The 21,058-nt window shown below is 34.2% G+C and overlaps 1 protein-coding gene across 3 annotated transcripts in view; it reads right to left on the bottom strand.

Annotated features, from left to right (window-relative positions):
* LOC115881504 (trichohyalin) overlaps nt 1-10,425 on the bottom strand; it is a 205,518-nt gene extending 195,093 nt beyond the window's left edge. For all 3 annotated transcript variants that reach the window (XM_030899009.1, XM_030899011.1, XM_030899010.1), the window contains exon 1: nt 10,064-10,425. The gene's annotated coding sequence lies outside the window, so the exon portion shown is untranslated. The remainder of the gene's footprint in view (nt 1-10,063) is intronic.
* Between the last annotated feature and the right edge of the window lie 10,633 nt (nt 10,426-21,058).

Here is a 21,058-nt window from a genome sequence, read left to right as displayed (position 1 = left end):
ATTTTCAATCTAATAAATCATTTAATGGTGTAAATAAGAGGAAATTTCTCACATGGGTGGTCAAATTCTATAGTTTTCATTATATCAAACAGCCTCTGAGAAATGTTTTCAACTCAAAATGTCTTCAAATACATCAATGTGATATTTGTCTAAAATTTGCAAAAGAATCCGAATCTCTGGATAACTCGAAATTATTTACCCATTTAAAAGCCTTTGATCATGAAAGTAGAAAAATTTGTTCATTTTATTTACTGGAAATGGAAAAATTATTTATATTAAATTTTGATGAGTTTTGCACTGAAGAAAACATTCAGAGGCTGTTTGATATAATGAAAACTATAGAATTTGACCACCCATGTGAGAAATTTCCTCTTATTTACATCATTAAATTATTTATTAGATTGAAAATATTTTATGCATTAAAGTTTACAAAAAATAAAGATTTATATAGTTGAAAAAAGTCCGATAGAACCAATAGAAAAGTAACTATTTTGTCACATCTTTAATTAAATTTTGTTAAATAAATTAATTTTTTATACCATAAATATATTTTTTTCCTAATCTCCTACGAACTGATATAATATGACGAGCAATCTATTAAATTACTGTGAGATTATATGCCTCGATAACATATTGGTACAGATTATTTTCACCCAAACAAATAATAACCCAAACTATACATTGATGCGGATTGTCTATGAACTCTTTCTGAAGGTCACAGAAACCTGAACGCGTAATTCGGTGTTCTTTCGCATCTGTTGTAGTTAATTTGTGGTAATGAGGTGTTCTGGTGTTTCCCCATATTCCCCACAGAATCTGCATTCGGTGTTCATTGACGAGACAGTGTCCTTGTAAAAAAACCGTGACAATCCGAAGATTGTTCCTACCAAAGATTCTTTTTTGATTTAAATAAAAAGAATCTTTGATTTTTCTCGGTCATAAGTCCTGAGAAATTTCTTCGAGTGTCTTAGCCCGTTTGAGGCTTCCCATTCCAGGTTATGGATGGAGTCCTCCAGGTTCTTGAATTCTGTTTTAAGTTGGTTTCCACTTGGGAAGAACGGTTCTGGTCCAGTTAGTGGAGTGTTCGCTCCTTTTCGAGCTAGATCGTTTGCTTTTTCATATGCCTTGTATCCCTTGGTGGGCTGGCATCCAGAGTAGAAGGGCTTAATTTTCTTTGCCTGATTTGTTCAGCTCCTCTAGACATTATTTGGCCAAATTCGAATTGATGGTTGCTGAATTGATCACCCATAAGGATGCTCGACAATCGGATAAGTTAGCTATTTCATGTTTCCGATAGTTCCTAAAGATAATTCAGAAATAGGTCCTAACCGAGAGTTCCTATAGATAAGTTCTTCGCATCTTTCGATAGCGTATATTTCCGCCGTAAGCATGCTGAGGTAGGTGCACATTGGTTCAGTGTAAACGGGGAACACCAAGTTCTAATATTTTTTAACCAAGAGATTCTGCGCCTTCCGCAGGTCCTCTCCTGCCAAGACTGAATGAAATGCAATAAAAAAACTCGAAACTCGATATACAATGTGCTCAATAATTCCACTCAAAATCGATATTGATAAACATAAAAATTATGTTTTAGTATTAAAATTTCTGTTCAAATGAATATTGATTCAAAGGATAAAAAATTGTGCATGAGCCAGTCAGCTAGGATGGAGTAACTTGCCCCACGTTGCCCCAAAGTGACTACACCCATGCTTAGTAATATTAGTATAATATACAATCGCTCAGTATTAGGCTATAAGTACGGTATAATAAACCTAAATTCTCTTTAATTCGAGCAAATAACACTGAACGGTATAATTGTAAGGTAAGTATGTACACTTGAACGGCAACGCTAGAAAAACTGCACACCTCTCCATAACCTAACAATAATAACTAGAATTATAGAGCGTTTTAAGGTCACAGTCTGTTTTCCTCGAGAATTCTACCTCTCGCGAGTAGAACCGCGATTAATTAGGATCAATCGCTCGTTCAATGTACAGAGTGTCCCATTTTTATGTGCTTCATGGGTTTCTCGTTTATGGGTAGATATACAAAGATGCGGTTTTCACATTACTGTATTACTTTTTCATGAAGCTACAGATGCTCAATTGAAAATGTTGCATTTTTACGACGCCCGATAAGATAACAGAGATATGAACTCTGTTATCTTATAACTTATCGAAAAAAGACAACGGAGTCCTATAGAGATTTTCAGGTAGAATTCAGTAGCGTAACTAGATTTTTGTTAGGAGCTGTCATTCTTGAAATATGACCCAATTTTTTTATGTGATACCTATTATACGGCTTTTAAGACAAGCAAAAACTAACTGTGATACCTAATTTTTCCTGTTTGTAATAATAAAACAATCCCATTTAATATAGACTTTTTTTACGGACACTCTGTATATAACACTGAACATACTAAGCTTTTGAATAAAATACACAAAAATGTGCATAACCTTATTGCTTAGAGGCCATCGAATTTATAAAAAGAAATACTCGTTAAACAATAAGCTATAAAGAGGTATGTATGTTATAAACCAAATATAGCCCTCGGTCATAGAAGACATTTTCTATACACACGATTTGAGAATGCTTAATGATTAATTACTTTAGATAATTATAATTTTTTAATTGCTTATTGGCTGACTAAAGTACCGATGGCTATTAAAATATAATACTAAGTACGTCATATTAAGGACTCTGAATTTAACATAATTAAGAAGCAAAAAATTAAAGTTTTGTTCATATTTATGTATAGTTGTAATTTGATGAACTTTGAGACATAAAAACAGCAAAATTACATATTATTCTTTGATAGAGCTTTCATTGAATAAAAAACAAATCTTAAGCATAAAAGATTCATATTTTATACCAATGCATCCTAAAAGAATTTATTTTAAAATTTCTATTTTATAAATAAATATAATAACTAAATAGTCTCTCTCCTGCTGTAATGAAATTTGAAACGTACTTTCTGTTATTTTCATTAGCTGTTGAACTATTGTTTAACCTTTAAAAACAATGCGGATGTGTGTCTAAAAGACCAGAATAGATCACAGAATGATATAAAAACATTCTTTTACTATTTTCATTATATTCTTTAACTGGTAAATGGCATGGCATGTTATGCTATGACGTACTAAGTATACACTATACTACTATACAATATACCGGGTGGTGCATCGTATAGTTGGAAACATAAGAAATCCCATGCAAATTTTGAACTGTCCAGATATTGATTCCCCTGTTAATTTTACAGCAAAATCGCAAATCGGCTTTTGAAAGGTCTGCATCTATTTTTATATTTAAACTGAACAGGTAACAATGCAAAACCAGGCAAATGCCAACGTATCTTAAATTGTCAACCTATAATTTTGTCAGTCTTTGTCTTAAAAATGTTTATTGTCCAATCTATCGTTGAACTCTTCAATAAGATTGCTATAATAACGTATGGTCGAAATAAAACAGCGTCCAGTTGGCTGGGAAATGACGATCGATGACATTTCCCATATAAGTTTACATATAAAATGACAGCGATCTTTATTTCATAGCCATCTCTGACGCAGTTTTTTTTCGATCATATGGGACAATAAGATAGATACAATATGATAGATAGATAAAAAAACGGCCTCATCGATGGCTATGAAATGAAGATTGCTGTCATTTTATATACAGGGTGATCCGAACAGTATTCCTGAAACTTCGGCAGCATATTCTGCAGATAAAAATAAGTAAAAAAGTTCCTATAAATGTATGTTCTAAAATGCTTAGTTTCGGAGACACAGGGTGTAGAAGTTTCATTTTTATTTCGATTTTTTTCATATAATTTCTGAAGTAACGTCAATATTTGGATGAAAATTGGTATCTGGGAGTTTTTTGACATGAGAAATTTGATTTTGATGTCCATATGACTCCTATTTGTAGGGGGCGCCATCTACATGTGTTTTAACTGTTTTGGAGAGTAATAACTTTTCGTCCGTACCTGTATAAAACTACTGAGTAAAAAAATTTACATTTATAACATAATGTTTTTTACGTAAAAAAGGTATCTTGGTAAAAATCGCTACGAGTACTTAATGGTTCTCAAGATATTTGGAATCTAAGATATTAATATCTGTCATCATTGACATAAATTCAACATGTTGACTAAATACCGTATGATCGAATATAAACGGCGTCAGCCATGGCTATGAAATGAAGAACGCTGTCATTTGATATGTAAAATTATAATGAAAATGTCATCGATCGTCATTCCCAAGCTAACTGGACGCCATTTTTTTTCGATCATACGGTAGTTATTAGACTGAAATCTAAAATTTGAAATGTTTTTGTGCCAAAAGTTCAAACAGAAACTGTTTTATCATCATTTTTTCGAAGAAAAATTTATGATTAATTAAAAGAAATAAAAAGTTCCCAAATTTATAATTTCAGCCAAATAACTATCTACTCAACATGTTTATTTTTTGTCAATAATGACATGTATTGACTATTTTATTCTAAATATCTTGAGAATGGTTGCTCGTAGCAATTTTTACCAACATTTTTTTAACAATTTTTACCAACAACCAAACATTTTTTACATAAAAAGTTCTATCGTCTATTAAATTTTCCCGATTAAAATCTGAGACACCCTGTATATGCCTAATAAAAATATAGAATAGGTACACGGAAAGAACCTGATAACCACAAGGCGTCCAGTACACTCTCCTGTAAAATTAGTAAAATGGCCTTTACCATGTTTATCCTCTGGGCCCTTCAAATATGTAAATAATGATAATTTTTGTGATTGTTAAAAATCTTTTAAAAATTGTAATGTCCTATTATTCTACCCTTGTTTATATATTAATACGTATTATTAAATACTACATACAAGCTAAAATGGTCATAAAAAGCGTGTTTTTATTCGAACATCATATAGTATCCATCCGTTTTATTTTTAACGTTGTTTTGAAGACGACATAAACCGCTCAGTCGAAACGCAGGGTCAAAATGCATAAAATAGTCTTGTCCGTTTCTGAATCAATGGCCATAACGAAAATCTTGTCTTCAGTAATGTTCGAAAGTAGTGAAAACCCTATTAGATATTCATTCATTTATATTCCACGCAACCAAATATAGACAAAATTACGTTTTTTTTTCTATATATTCACGTACTTATTTGATGTTTAATTAAGAAAACGTTACAGGGCTGTTCAAAACACCTAATATATTCTGTAATTAACACTAAACTCTATAGTTAATATTAATAGCTTCTTTGGAAATGCACCACACCTTTAAAAGGCCGAATATAAAAGACAACTTTCTTATACTCAATGATCGGAGCCTATAGATATATTAGAGATGTACCATAGGATACGGTTTTTCAAGATATCGATACTGTCTAATATTCGATATTTTTAATGCGAAAAATATGGTCCAGGAGGCAGGATTCATTAGATACCTACAAGAAAAAAAAGTCCACTAATTTTTCCAGTCATAAATATTTGACATTTATTAAACTGAATCATTTTATTAATGGAAATAACAGTCGGGCACATCCCAAGTGGAGGAAAGTCAGTCTGGCTGAAAATTTGCGGATTGAAAAATTTGACAGATTTTTGAAATCCGTAACCCTTATTTTTCCATGCTTGAAATTTAACGTACCACTTGATACTATCATAAACCATAATCAAAAGCCAGTCTGGCTAGTTTACGAAATTGGCAAATGATTCTGGGGGCACCTTGAAAATTGCAAAAATTGTTGCTCTTATTTTCTCGGATCTGAAAATTTGTCACGTGATAATTGATAATAATTAATAAATAAATATAATTTCATAGAAAATACACGTGTGGCTGTCATTTACAATCACGAAAGCTCCGCCAGACTCACACACAAGGTAGCATCAGACATAGCTACTTTTGTTGCGCAGCATATTAAAAAACTGCGCAATTTGATCTGCTGCAAGTGTGAATACCTAGGCAACCTGCAACGTTGCGATCGCAGCTTGGATGCGTAGGCTACTTTTTTGTTGCGCGCAGTTTAAGAAATAGCCGTGTGTAAACAGTTGTTGAGGAAGGTTGCCAGTGCAGCAAAAGATTACTAATCAGTTGAAACTTTTACTGCGGATATCGAAGGTAGTATTCTGTTGGTATGCCCGAAATGTATACACTTTTTTTCAGTTAACTCTAGGATTTATATGTAGGTATTTAGTAAAGAATTAACCGACAAATTGCGATGTCGTCGAAGTCAAAACAAGCGATTTGGAACAGAGAACAAGTAAAATGTTTAATAGAAGCGGTAGAACGTAGAAGTAAGGAAGTGTTTATGGAACGTAAAAAGTCCATTTTATAAAAAATAAATAAAGACATAAAAAGAAAATTCATACGTTGCATGCATAATATTCGAAAGAACGTTCAAAAATGAAAAGTTCCAAATCTGGTTGCGGAGCAGACGAAACCTACAAAACAAAATGGGAATTTTACGACATGTTGCAATTCATGTTTTATCACAATGACAAAAATACAACAACAGATTCTACGGGTGGTGTATGGTGTACTGTTGAATGTTGCCCCTCCAAGGCTGCTGCTACCAAAATATGTTGCAAAAGTAGCGCTGTGGTGTGAACATATGAAAAGCATGTAGTGTCGACCTGCAACCTTTTTAGGCTGCTGCTGCATAAAAAGTCCGCGTTTTGGGCTACTTTCTGCTGATGTATGAACACTGTATGCAACTTTTGCAGCGGCTGCAAAAAAAATTGCGCAACAAAAGTAGCTGTGTCTGATACTACCTTTAACGCGCCTGACGAACGTTGGACGAGTCTGGCAAGGCTTTGAGGAAGTTCCACATTAGTCAGACTATATTTGCAGGTGTAATTATAATATAAACTATCATCTGGCAAATTTTTCGGACTGCGAAAATGATGGCAATGGTTTCCATAATTTTTATCAAATTTTTGATTCTCACTAATAGAACTATTTTTATTGCGGGATAAAAAAGTGTAGTATATTTGTACTCTCTTACGCATTTTCCGCCTCAACCCATCGGAAACTCCCCTACATATATATGAAATTTTCCTATAATAACATACCGAATAATTCTATCGATGTTTGCCTGACTGGCAAAATAAGTAACGAAAATCTTCACTGCCTCCTGGACTAATAACAAGATATGAAATTTTTTGGAAAACTAAGTACGAATTTTCTTATAAATCATTTTTAGATTTAATGTTTTTTTGTGCAAAATTATTTGGTTCTTCTTTAGTATACATTATACAGGATGTCCCATTTTCGTTTGTTTTATGAAGTTTCTTGCTTATGAGAACAGAGACAAAGATGCGGTTTACACATTACTATGCTACTTTTTTATGAAACTAAATATGTTGCACACATCATATTCATGCATATTATGTTCCAAATTTCGACCTCCATTGTATCTTTCTTATCTTATAACTTATCGAAAAAGTGAAAACTAAGTCCCGTAGAGTTTTTCACGTAGAATCCAGTGGCGTAACTAGTTTTTTTTTCGGGAGTTGTCATTTTCGAAATATGATTCAAAAATATTTTGTTTTAAATGGCAATGACACTATTTGTATTAAAAAATGCATTAATTAACCTTTTAACATAAATCAACGTAGTTTAAAAGAGTATTGTTTATTTAATTTAATTTAACCAGAGATCGATTTTGCTTTCCATCGTGTTATCTTAATAAACTGCACTGAAAATGAACTTGGGCAGCTTTTAGATAACATGGCTGCCAATCAGAGTTATTGACATATTTGGTGCATTTGTGCAATAATTTCACACACAGAAACTAGCTTAGAATAAGTATAGAGTATATTATCAAAGTTTACAGAATATATACTTCTGTAAACTTTGATAGTTATATTTTTAGAAAGCTCATAACAATGCAAAGAAAATAAAAAAGAATACATATACAGGGCATCCCATTTAAAAAACAGAAGTTTGGATTATATTTCAAAAATGACAGCTCCCCTTCATCTTTTCGGTAAGTTATAAGATAACCGAGATACGAGGGGAATCAGAAAACGCAACGATCAGGAAATAAGAAGGCTAGGAAAAATATATGTACAGCATCTTTAGATTTATAAAAAAAGTAGCACAGTATATGAAAACCGCATTTTTCTACCTCTCTATAAAGGAGAAACCCTGTAAAACACACGAAAATGGGACACCCTGTACAGGGTGGGTCAAATTCGACGCTTTTAAATGGAAACACCCTTTTCTATAGGAGATAGACTAAAACTAATATCGGTGTCTGGAGCTCAATTTTTGTCAAAAACATGATGGTGAAAACCGCATATCGATATCTGTTACCGTTTCGGAGTTACGGAGTGTTTTTCAAAAATATGCATTTTTAACAAATCGCTGTAACTCTTTTGCTATGGAAAATTTTGTATTTTTATGAAAACATTTCCAAAGCACCTTTTTACGTAGAATTTAATGGTTTAAGTATAATTTTTCTAAAATTAATATTTTAAGAATTATCAACAAAAAATTTGATTTTTTATATGAGACACCCTGTATATTTTTAATTTATTGAAAAGAATTTAAAATTACCTTTCCAAAAATATAACATACTTGATCTTTTGCTCGATTCCTCTTCGAGATATAGAGTATATACAAATCCGGCCGCTTTCAATAAGTAGGCTTTGAACGGCACCGGCTGTAATGCAAAAAAATTCTAGCTGTGAGCATCAATTAAAACGAAAATAATATTTCCTATGAGAGATGCAGAATTTTATAACAATTTAAAATATATTTAACCAACATCAACACATTTAAACTATATCTAATAACAAAAAAAATAAATAGCAAACCAAGACATGAGATTTTGCTATAGGTGTTCAACATATCGACCGTCTTCTGTTATGGACTGACGGGGCAGTTTTTGAACATTTCTCGCGGAATTCATTAACTCAGTGGGGGTGAAAGATACCCTCTCATAACTTCTAAGTATTTCTAATTCTTGTCTAGATTATACGGAAGAATAAGGAACTTTTATTTTTTCGCAAATATATCAATAGGATTAGATCCATGAGCACTAAGTCAGGCGGCCTCGACGGCCAACGGCTGGGATCTTGGTTGGCTATTCAAATATTCTTGAAATTGGCTGCAAAAATTTGCTAATAACTTCAGCGTTCAGAGCCGGTGCGTCGTCTTGCTGGAAAAATATGTTTTCGAGTTCCATTAGAGGTATATCATCAATAAGAGGTCCAAAGCCTACTAGTTAAAAGTGACGAACTTTTAAAAATTCTGTATTTCGAAGAGGATTATAACAAAATATCAAGTGTGCTATATTTTTGGAAAGGTAATTTTAAATTCTTTTCAGTTAATTAAAAATATGGAGGGTGTCCCAAATAAAAAATCAATTTTTCTGTTGATAACTTTAAATTATTAATTTAAAAAAAAAATACTTAAACCATTAAATTCTACGTAAAAAGCTCATAACAGTAAGAAAATAAAGAATACATATACAGGGCATCCCATTTAAAAAACAGAAGTTTGGATTATATTTCAAAAATGACAGGTGCCTTGGAAATCTTTTCGGTAGAAATATAAGATATTCCATAGATACGAGGTTACATCGATTTGAAAACGCAACGATCAGAAAATAAGAAGGCTGAAACGGTAACAGATATTGATGTGCGGTTTTCACCATCATGTTTTTGATGAAAATTGAGCTCCAGACACCGATATTAGTTTTGGTCTATCTCCTATAGAAAAGGGTGTTTCCATTTAAAAGCGTCGAATTTGACCCACCCTGTACACTTTGAATGAAACATAAAATTTGAGTCAATCTACAGTTAGGTATCACTTTGAATGATTCCTCTAAGATGGTCATTAAAAATGATATAATGTAGGTGAGCCTTTACTACAAATATTATAATTTATCAACGCATTATACCGAATATCGATTTTGATCGATTTTAATGATTTACATTCTAAACCAAAACGAATCGATATTATTGAAAGCATCGTGCATCCCTACCATATATTAAAAACCGTTCTTTCTCCAATTAATACCTTATTAGACTGAAATTAGAGTACAAAACCGTTAACTCACCAATTAAAAAAGGCCACCACTATTAATAATCCAAGCCAAACTGTCAAAAATTCCTTCGTCTATCGGACGCAACAGCAGCACGGAGATCATTCAACTTTAAAACGCGAGAAGAAAAAGTCAAAAATTCACCACCGTATTACACTGTTTCTCTTAAATCAGTCAAAAATCTGCGAAAACGTTTTGCGAAGAATCGATTTTAAACTGGCTAGAACTCTGAACTCTGAAGAAGATTCGAAAAAAAAAACAACAAACGCAACAAGAGTAGGCGGACTCTGTTTTGTTGACGACGCGTTGCTTTTATTTTTCCAAGCGTTGCGCGCGCGACTCAGCGATAGTCGAGCGCTGCCCGAACTGAATCTCGAATCGTCGACAGGTACGTTGTTAAAATCAAGAATGCCGTGGTGGAACAGGTAAGAGGAAGCGCGGTAAAGGTAGCAGGCAAGAACCTGAGAATATTATAAGAGGAAAAATTCTGAAATACTGCCAAGTTGCAGGAAAATGTTGATTCTTACAGAAGCAAGCGACAAAAGATGAATGTTTTCAGCGTCTCATGCATATCCTCCTGTGCTTGTGATGTATCAAGTTTTTTTATCCTAACTTTAAAACACCCTGTGCAATACTTTCGTGAGTAGCTTTTCCTAAAACATTATTTTTCGATCGGAACCATGTCTCTTGAACATTTTTTTTTACTCGTGTCAATACATGTAGAATGTTTAGGAGGGGAGTTAGTTACCGCGACCTTAAAGATCTATTGTGTGTTCCCCTTTCTTGAGTTATAACGAGTTATAACTCATCAAACAGTCTCAAGGCTTTAACAAAAGCCAGTATCTGAGACGGCTCCACAGAGGCCAGCTCTCCATCCTTGACATCAGCCAAAGTTCATGGCACGAATGGTCGTCGTCTCGGCGCACTCAGTGATGAGGTGTTCTGGTGTTTCCCCATATTCCCCACAGAATCTGCATTCGGCGTTGTTTCTCAGCTTCAGCCTACTGAGGTGTTCGTTGAGGAGACAGTGTCCTGTTAGAAACTCCGTGACAATCCGAAGATTGTTTTTACTTAAATCAAGGAAAACCTTTGATTTTCCTTTCAGGTTCTGAGGAACTTTTTCGATTGTCTTAGACCGTTGGAGGACACCCATTCCAAGTTGCGGTTGGAGTCTTCCAGATTCTTCAGTTCCGCTTTCAGTTGGTTTCCGCTTTGAAAACAGAACGGTTCTGGTTCAGTTAGTGGAGTGTTCGCTCCTTTCCTAGCTAGATCATTTGCTGTTTCATTGCCTTTTATCCCTTGGTGAGCAGGCACCCACAGTAGGAGGACTTATATTTTCTTTGCACAACTTGTTGAGCTTCTCTAGGCATTCTTTGACCAACTTCGAATTGATGGTTACTGAGTTGATCGCGTTTAGTGCTGCATGACTATCGGATAGGATGGCAATTTCCTGTTTTCGATAGTTCCTATCTAAGATAAATTGTACACACCTTTCGATAGCGTAAATTTCTGCCTGAAGGATACTGGGGTAGGTGCCCATTGGTTCGGAGTATTTGGTTTTCGGCCCAAATACTCCTATCCCTGTCCCTGCTTTGGTTTTGGAAGCATCAGTATACCACGTTTTGGTATGGTCTTTTATATGCTGAGTAAGCGTTTCTTCCTTCCCCAATCCTTTTTATTACTAAATACTACAGTGAGGTGTTTCTCAAAGTTGTAAATTCTTGGTATTTATTTATTTTTCTTTTTGAATGTGTTCCAAGCCACTGACCTAAAAATTCTCCCAGTACTGTTTCCGCCAATAACCATTCTAATCATTGTCGCATTGGCATAACTACCGACGACAATATGCAGTGGTGTTAGGTCTAAAATGACCTCCATTGCTGCTGTTGGATATGTTCTCATGGCACCTGTGATACAGATACATGCCAGTCTCTGTACTTTGCACAGGTTTTGCCTTGCTGTACGTTGCTCTAGTGTCAACACATGCGCTGGTTAATTTTTAAGCGCGAAATGAACTTGCCACCAATAATTTGCAGTTTTTTTAACTATCATTACTCAGTGGCGGCTCGTCAGGTGCAGTAGGTGAAGGGACACTTCACCGGAAAAATACTCAAATTAAAGAAAAAACTTTACTGCTTAAAATATTAATTTAGTTTAATATATTTACTTGTATCTAAATAATAAAATGGTAATTTTTTATAAATTATTTTTTTTTTCCGGGCGGACCTCTGCATAATAGGTTCACTGGTCGGTCCGATCCGATGCAGTGCGCGCGGAGCCTTAAGGTGTACGCGCACTGAATCGGTACCAGTCCGGCGAGAAACGGCGAAGGCGGTGACTCGACTATCGTAGATAGGTAGGAATCTGGCCTCTACAGGCCGAAATGTTTTAGTGGACGCCGGCGCCGTCTATATGTACGATGGTCGCAGTCGCTTTTGCTGGTCGGTCCGATCCGATGCAGTGCGCGCCCTCCTTTATTGGCCCGCACGCGCCTATGTTTCCGCGAAGCCACAAGTGAAGTGAAAATATTTGTGAGCCAAGCGACTGCACGGTTTCCATGGTAACGTAACGTCAGCCTAGCGGCAGCACAGGCGGCAGCGTGTAAATCCCCCACCCCGAAATTTTTTATCAGCGACCGATGTGAATGAGTTTTTGGGCAGTTCGCTTCGTCTTCCTTCAACTTAATTGATCAGGAAATGCGTGGCGGTTGGCAACAACCTAAACGCCGCCGCCGGCGCGTAGTGTAAAGACTGTAAAGTTGTTATTGATTATTTATTGTTGTTTGTTAGTAGTTTTTGTTGATTTAACTACTTGTTAATTTTTGCTGTTTGTTTTGTTGTTCTGTTTTAAAACTGTTTTGTGTGTATGTATTAAAAAATGAACCCAATTAATGACTTGGTGTGCAATTTATTGGAGACTCCCTTCAGACGGTGAACAGATGAAGATAAGAAGGATGTTTTATCTCAAGGACGACCAACTGAATCTTTAACCATAAATTCTTCCTGGTTTTCTGATTTTAATTGGCTATGCACTAGCATTGTTTTACAAAAATTATTTTGTTGGTCATGTTTACTATTTTCCAATAAACATGGCATTTGAAATAAAGAAGAGTTCACTGATTTCGTAAATATAACAAGATCTTTGCATAAAGACAGGGATTCCGCAGAACATTTAAAATGTCAGTTAATGCTAAGAAATTAAAAAAAATCAAAATACAATTGCCGATGCTTTAGAAAAAAAACGTTAAACTCTATAAGCTTAATTTTAATGAAAATGTTCGTTTAAATCGACTTTGTTTACGGGTAGTTATTCAAGCAGTCTTATATGTAAGCAAGCAAGATTTGCCTTTTCGTGGGCATGATGAAAAGGATTGACTCAGTGAACAGAGGAAATTTTAAGGAGTTAGTAAAGATATTAATTGAAATAAGCCCTTTGGAAATTAAACAATATTATGAAAAAATTAAAAACGTTGTAGTGGAGATACGAAAACCATTCAGAACAAAAAATTTTAAAACTCTAGGTAATATAAAAAAAACGTCCATATGGATCCAACTTTATGGTGGACACTGTATATAATTTTTATTACATTTAATTTAAATGTATTTATATTTTCACTGAAAGGCAAAATAATGTGTTTATCGAAAACTGGTTGTATCTCTTTTTACTTAATGCGTTTTAGCCCAAACTAAAAGGAAAATATTATAGGTATTAGTGTATAAATAATAACAAGAAAAAATGTTGACAAAATGCTGAATACACCAAAAACGTTTCAAATAATAATTTAAAAAATGTTGACAAAATGGTGAATGCGCCAAAAAAATTTTCTCCTGCGCCGCAGTTTTAAAAAAGTTAACTCCACTTATTTTTATACCCACGTGCCGCCATTGTCATTACTTTATGATGTTGTTTTTAAAATCACGAGGTGGCTTTAGTGACTATAAAATAGAAAACAAATTTCTTGCAGTAGAGGTATATAATAAAATTATATAAGGATTCTTGCCACTTAACTGCTAATATAGAAATTTAATTCTACGCTGTGTTTGTCATAATGCGGATCAACCTGCTCTCACTACCGGTTTCGGAGCCCTACTCCACAATCAGGTGAGCTTGGGAGATCCACAAAATGACAACCACAGCGCAGAGATAGTTAATTCCGACTTGTCGGAAAGTATCGGTTAGATATTAAGTCCCGAACGGGAGATAGCGGCCTGCGTGCAATGGTAGTACTTTCGTACCACCGAGGCGCAACTATCGATAGTAAAAGGATGGTAAAAAGTTTTTTTTCAGGCAAGCCAAATTATAAAATAGAAAACAAATTTCTTGCAGTAGAGGTATATAATAAAATTATATAAGGATTCTTGCCACTTAACTGATAATATAGAAATTTAATTCTACGCTGTGTTTGTCATAATGCGGATCAACCTGCTCTCACTACCGGTTTAGGAGCCCTACTCCATCATCAGGTGAGCTTGGGATACGATTCGACAAGTCAGAGTCGATACTTTCCGACAAGTCGGAATTAAGCTCACCTGATGATGGAGTAGGGCTCCGAAACCGGTAGTGAGAGCAGGTTGATCCGCATTATGACAAACACAGCGTAGAATTAAATTTCTATATTAGCAGTTAAGTGGCAAGAATCCTTATATAATTTTATTATTTAGATATTTAGTGACTATGTCATATCGACACTGGTGTATTAAATTTGTCAAAAAAGCGTCAAAACGTAACTTATCGTACGTGTTGACTTTCTTTCTCCTTTGTCGGAGTGGAGTAAAAAATTTACGGATGAAAAGTGGCGCGAAAACGCTATGACCAATCAGAGTGCCGCGCCGTCGGACTATCGTATCACAGATTAGGTATCCTATAAGTATACAGATAAAAATCTTGTCCCTAATTCGTGGTGCGAAAATTGTTTTTTATTACGATGAGCAAACGAGTAAATTTTCTTGTGCGCAAAAATAAACTCCTGTTTAAACAGCGTAATAACTGGGCCGGTCACAAGGGCGCTGTTTACAATTTTAGAGGCCATAAGTGGGAGTGCTTGTGCGCAAACTAGTAACCCAATTAGTGCGCGACTCCGAAAATTGGAACCACGAAATACAATGATTTTGACGATAAGTTTATAATCTGTATAATATAATCTGTGATCGTATCAAAACGGATAACGGACGCATGAAAATCAAACTTTAAACTTCATATTTTTTATGATTTTGTTTAGAAATTTACGGTTCTTGCCTACAACTTACATCGGCCTTGCGTCCCGATCATCGCGCTTTTTCCGCGCGACCAACAACCGTGCGCTTTCTAGGCTAACCCGATCCGCGGTTAATTTATTTAGATTCCGATTTTGCTGGTCGTTCCTGCCGCAGCACTGCTGACTAAGCGGCGGCCAGAATGAAAAGACGTCCAAAGGGCGGCCTGGTTGGGTAGTGCAGATCGTGCCGATTCCAAGGCCGCGCCGAAGAAGTACCATCACCGCAAAACAAGACCACAGACAGAAGATGGGATGGATGGAAGAAGATATCCTGGTAGACGAGCTGAGCGAGTAAAATGTACCTTTTACGATAGAAATGGATTTGTTTCTTATTTTAATTAGTTTTTCAGTAATTATTGTACTTGTATAATGTACGGGGTGACCCATTTTCGTGTTTTTTATGGAGATTCTCATTAATGAGTAGAGATACAAAAATGTGGTTTTCACATCACTATCTTACTTCATATGAATTAGAATTAGAATAAGTGGGAGGGGGGTTAATCTCTGGGACCTTAGAGATCTATTGTGTCCCCCTTTCTTGAGTTATAACTCATCATACAGTCCCAGGACTTCCTACGGAGACCCGTGTCCTTCACAGTCGAGGAGCTACGACCCAGGCCGGGTAGACGAAACGGTAGCTTGTGTCGCCTGTTGGGTTTAGAGGTAGGAAGTAGGCTCCCGACCCTTGAAGGAGGTGATAGCTTGTATGCCACTTGCGGAGGATGGTCTCACGCCTTTGGGTTTGGCCCCTTGGAACTTTCATTGTTAGTGTTCCCAGTGTCGCTAGGGGGTTTCCCCACAGCTTCACCGGTGATGTTTTTATTACTATTATTACCAGATCTCATAGTGTTCCCATGAGTCGCTAGGGACAGTCGGTCCACTTCTACAGAGCCCCGCATGTAGAAGTAAGGGGTAAAATACAATGGGGTGCCCCCCGATGCCCTAAGGTTGAGGCTGTCCGTAGCCCCGCCCGATATCGTTATATGTCTTGGTGCAATTCCCTGGCCACGACACTACAGTCAGGGACAAGACGATGCGTGAGATGCTTCTTAGACCAAGCCAAGTGCTAGGGGGGATTTCTCCCAGCACCTGACCAGGAGCTTCCCCACCAACGACGAGGTCTTGCATCTCCTAGGGGAAGTACTTTACTTTATATGAAACTAAAGATGCTACACCCAGATTTGTTCTAGTCCTCTTAGTTCCTGAAATACAGTGCGAATTTCTCGGTGGTTATCCTAAAATTAGTCAAACCCTTAGGGACATTATATTTTTTTCGTCATATTATGAGCCTTTTCAATAATATCCAGATTCTATACTTATTTTCATAAATAAGGTAAAAAATACATTATTGAACTTTTTAACATAAACCCACCTAGTAACTAAAGAATATTATAATTTTATTTTATTTATTTTTCCGTCGTATTATCTTAATAAATTAGGATATAATAATAATTAAGATAATAATTATCTTAATTAATAACTTATTTATCTTAATAATCCAGGGGTGTGTGCGTACGGACTGCACTGGTAGGAAAACAACAATTAATGAAAATGAACTCCCTATATACCTGGAAACCACACACCAAAATTGAAGAAATATTTCAAGTACTTTCGGCAACACTGCAATGATAAAAGATTTAAATCTAATCTAAGTTTAGATATACAGGGTCGGCAATAGTGCGTCGCTTCGGGTCGAAAAAATTGACGATCGAACGAAACGATTAAAAAAATAATATATAGGGTGTTCCAGTTAAAAAAAACAAAGGAAATTTATTTTTTAGTTTGGAAAGTTTGGCGTAGAATTTTGAACATCCTGTATGATTTAAGATTACGATATTTATAGTAAAGTAAGTACAGACCATCTAAAATAAATGCCTAATATAGTTTTGATACACAGCTTGAACACAGCTCTTGTATTTTTAATAATTTTTTTATGAAAAAACTGAAAAATATATATTTCTTATTTATTTATTAATTTCTCTGAAACTATCTAAATATAAAATAGAAAACAAATTTCTTGCAGTAGAGGTATATAATAAAATTATATAAGGATTCTTGCCACTTAACTGCTAATATAGAAATTTAATTCTACGCTGTGTTTGTCATAATGCGAATCAACCTGCTCTCACTACCTGTTTCGGAGCCCTACTCCATCATCAGGTGAGCTTGGGAGATCCACAAAATGACAACCACAGCGCAGAGATAGTTAATTCCGACTTATATAATTTTATTATATCTAAATATATTTACTCATATCTTAGGATTATGTAAAGTGATCAGAAATGAAGCCAAAAATGCCATAATATACAGGGTGTTCCGTTTTAAAAAAATCATCCCGATCCACTCACTTTTTTGAGCCATCCTGTAGAAGTTAAAATCTTTTCCTGAAATACATCCTAAAATATGCTTTAGGTTTGCACTTTTTCCACAAAATTCCCAAGTTTTTTATTCTAGGAGTTACAGATGCCCGACGCACTTTTGACGGACCCTGTATATAGAGCAAAATGTGCTTATGCAAGAATCTAAAATAGATTCCGTTATCAATTCTCCATTATTATAAAACCGTAGCACAAACCATAAATCACTCTGTGCATGTAGATAACACTTTATTAAGAGCAGTTCCTTGCCCGGTGGCGTCTTGTTATAGTTCTACTTCTAATCTGCAATTTGGCGAATGCGCCAGAAGACAGAAACCTCATGTCTGAGCGTCACCGATGAATAGTCACTAATTTGTAGGACTGTATTTATGTAAAATACTATTTACAACCAAGAAACCGCCATTTTCGACTACGATTTTCTCAACCAACCGATATAGTGTATTGTGTCTAAACATTACTTCGAACACTAGATCATATATTTGCTTATACAGAGTGTCCCAGAAATAAGTGCAAGTATTTTAAGGGGTGGTAGATTTGGTTAAAAGAAACATATTTTCTCTCTGACAGTTTTTATATAAATTGATAATAACCGAATTACTTAAGGTTTTTTTTTTTTTTAAAAATGGCAACATTTTGAGAGCCGCCGGCAGCTATCGATAATCAACCGTAAATACCAAGCAATTACCTGGATCAGTGCCTTCTATTATAAGATCAGCCTACGGGCGGACTTTTGTTTACTTCATCAGCTGTACATACTTAGATATTGGGTTAGATTCCGTTTCATATTTTGTCGGTTGATATTTGGTTTTAACTCTTTGATTTTTGGTATTATTTATTATTGTAGTGCAAAAAACTAATTATTTTGGTGTTGAAGTGACATAAACTACTACCAGATATATGGTCACTCTCGGTTTCGCATAAAAAAAAATAGAAATTTTAAAATTACACGTTGTGCAAGTGATTTAACCTAAAAGTGCCCATACATTTTTTACTTATCGTGATTTTGTGTGTGTGTTTTTTAAGACTCTAACAATTCATCAATAAAGCTTAAGTGGAGTGTGTGTTATTGGTGCTATGCCTCATCTTTGTTGTGTTCCTGGTGGAAAGGATAGTTACTAAGGATAGTTATTATACTAGGCAGCCTAAAGTGTCGGAAGAGCAAGAAAAGTGGGTACGAGTTATAAATCAAGAGAATTTTATTGAAAAATATCTTTAATAAATTTAAAAATAATATTCTCCCATGATGGTATTAATGAAAACTGGACAATTATGTTTATTTTATTCTATATTGTGGAATCTCCACTCCAAGTGTTGTTGGTTCAGCTTCGATAGATTCAAACACGTAAGTTGGTATTATGATCTAGGGAAAAATAAAGAATATGTGTATTAAAGATCATGAAAAAGATTATTATTTTGAGTTCAAATTTTAAAAAAGATTTTTGTAAAGACAAGACTGATACAGTTTAAAAGAAGAATGTGTTTTTGTTTGATAATATATAATGTATGTATTATTTATAATACCAAATTAATATCAAATATTTAAGTGATGGCTGAATACAATATGAATAAAATAACAATAAAATTGGTATATTTGCATAATACAAAATTAAGTTTTAAGAATAAAGGTGTTACTAAAAATACTAAGAAATTCATATTTATTTGTTTTAATTGGTCTAATGTTATTTACATTTTATGTAAGAATTATACCGTATCATCGAAAAAAATCGGCGTCTAGTTGGCTTGGAAATGAACATCGATGACATGCCCTAAATAACTGTACACATAAAATAATTAACTAGAATTTTACAATCTTGGAAAATTTGATATTCTTGAATCTTGTTTCTAAATATACTAAATTTTTTGATTTTCTTGGGATTTAGGTTCGGGAAAAACGCTGATTAAGTTTTCATTTGGTTTTTCATTATTTTTATTTGGTTTAAAAAAAAAACGGTTCGGCTAACATTATAGCCTTCATCAGTGTTGTGTCATATGAAAAAAATAGTGTCGAATATAATCCAAAAAATTACATATAAAATATTCATACCACGCACATAATGTTTACTGCGTACTGCGTACTCCATAGTCAATGTAGATAATTTTAGTGTTAAGAATAATAATTTTAAAAAATATGTGGTCATGTTTTGATTAGTTTATATTAGTTTATTAATTGCAGTAAATATTATGAGGTGTGAATTATATTGTATATGTAATTTTTTGGATTATATTCGACACTATTTTTCTCATATGACACAACACTGATGAAGGCTATAGTTAGCCGAAACGTTTTTTTAAACCAAATAAAAATAATGAAAACCCAAATGAAAACTTAAATCAGCGTTTTTCCCGAACCTAAAAATCCCAAGAAAATCAAAAATTTTAGAATAATTTTACATATAAAATGCCAGCGATCTTCATTTCATAGCCATCGCTGACGCCTTTTTTAGATAATATTGTATTATTTGTAAATATAATTTTTCGAAGATTGATACTTGCAAGATATACATATAAATTTTGTGAATGCAAATAATAATACATCACTATTATTAGATATTGAATGTTTTTTGTTAAATTAGATCGATTTTCAAACCCCAAAATTTAAAATATATTTACATTTTACCCATTATGTTATGTACCTATACACTATTTGTACATCGTAAAACATTTGCTGCATTTGTATGGTTCATAGTTTATTTGCCAAAGTATTTATTACTATAAATAGGTATATATGTTGTAGTTATTAACTGTATATTATGTATATTTCATTTAAACTATATCATTTTTAAAATACAAACCAAAAATCTGAGGAATAATTATGTTTTCCATGTATTCTACAGCATATTTATTAATCCGTTATATCTAACTAGCGTGACGTCATAAATCTCGCCCGTAGGCTGATCTTATAATAGAAGGCACTGCCTGGATCTCGACTTGTTCGACGCCCAGTGTTGACATATCGATTAGAAATATTTAAAAACGACTTGGAAAATTCAGATTAAAACTAAAAACCTTACCTAACATTAGAAAATCTGATAACGGTAGATAGCAGATGGATGCAATTAGGTTAGAGCGTCGTTTTATCACTTTACCTAAAACCGCAAATCCTCTACACTTAACAACACTTCATTTCAGATTTTTGACAGCTCTACAAAATACCCACGTGTATTTGGCACAAAATACATTCATAGGCCATCTGAATTATATAGGATTATTTTTTGACCTCACACACTCTTGTTTTTGTGAATAAACACAAAAATGATTGATATTTCTATTTGAATAATAAACGTATTTTTATACGCTAATTGCCAATTTTTTTCAGTTTTGTAAGAGGTTTTAAGTAAAATCTCAAAAAAATGATTTGGATAACCTAAAACTCATCGG

The sequence above is a fragment of the Sitophilus oryzae genome, unplaced genomic scaffold, assembly GCF_002938485.1.
Source record: "Sitophilus oryzae breed Bouriz unplaced genomic scaffold, Soryzae_2.0 scaffold_172_pilon_pilon, whole genome shotgun sequence".
NCBI classification, from domain to species: domain Eukaryota; kingdom Metazoa; phylum Arthropoda; class Insecta; order Coleoptera; family Curculionidae; genus Sitophilus; species Sitophilus oryzae.
Note: the sequence above shows the minus strand (reverse complement) of the source record. Positions and strands in the feature narration are given on the sequence as shown.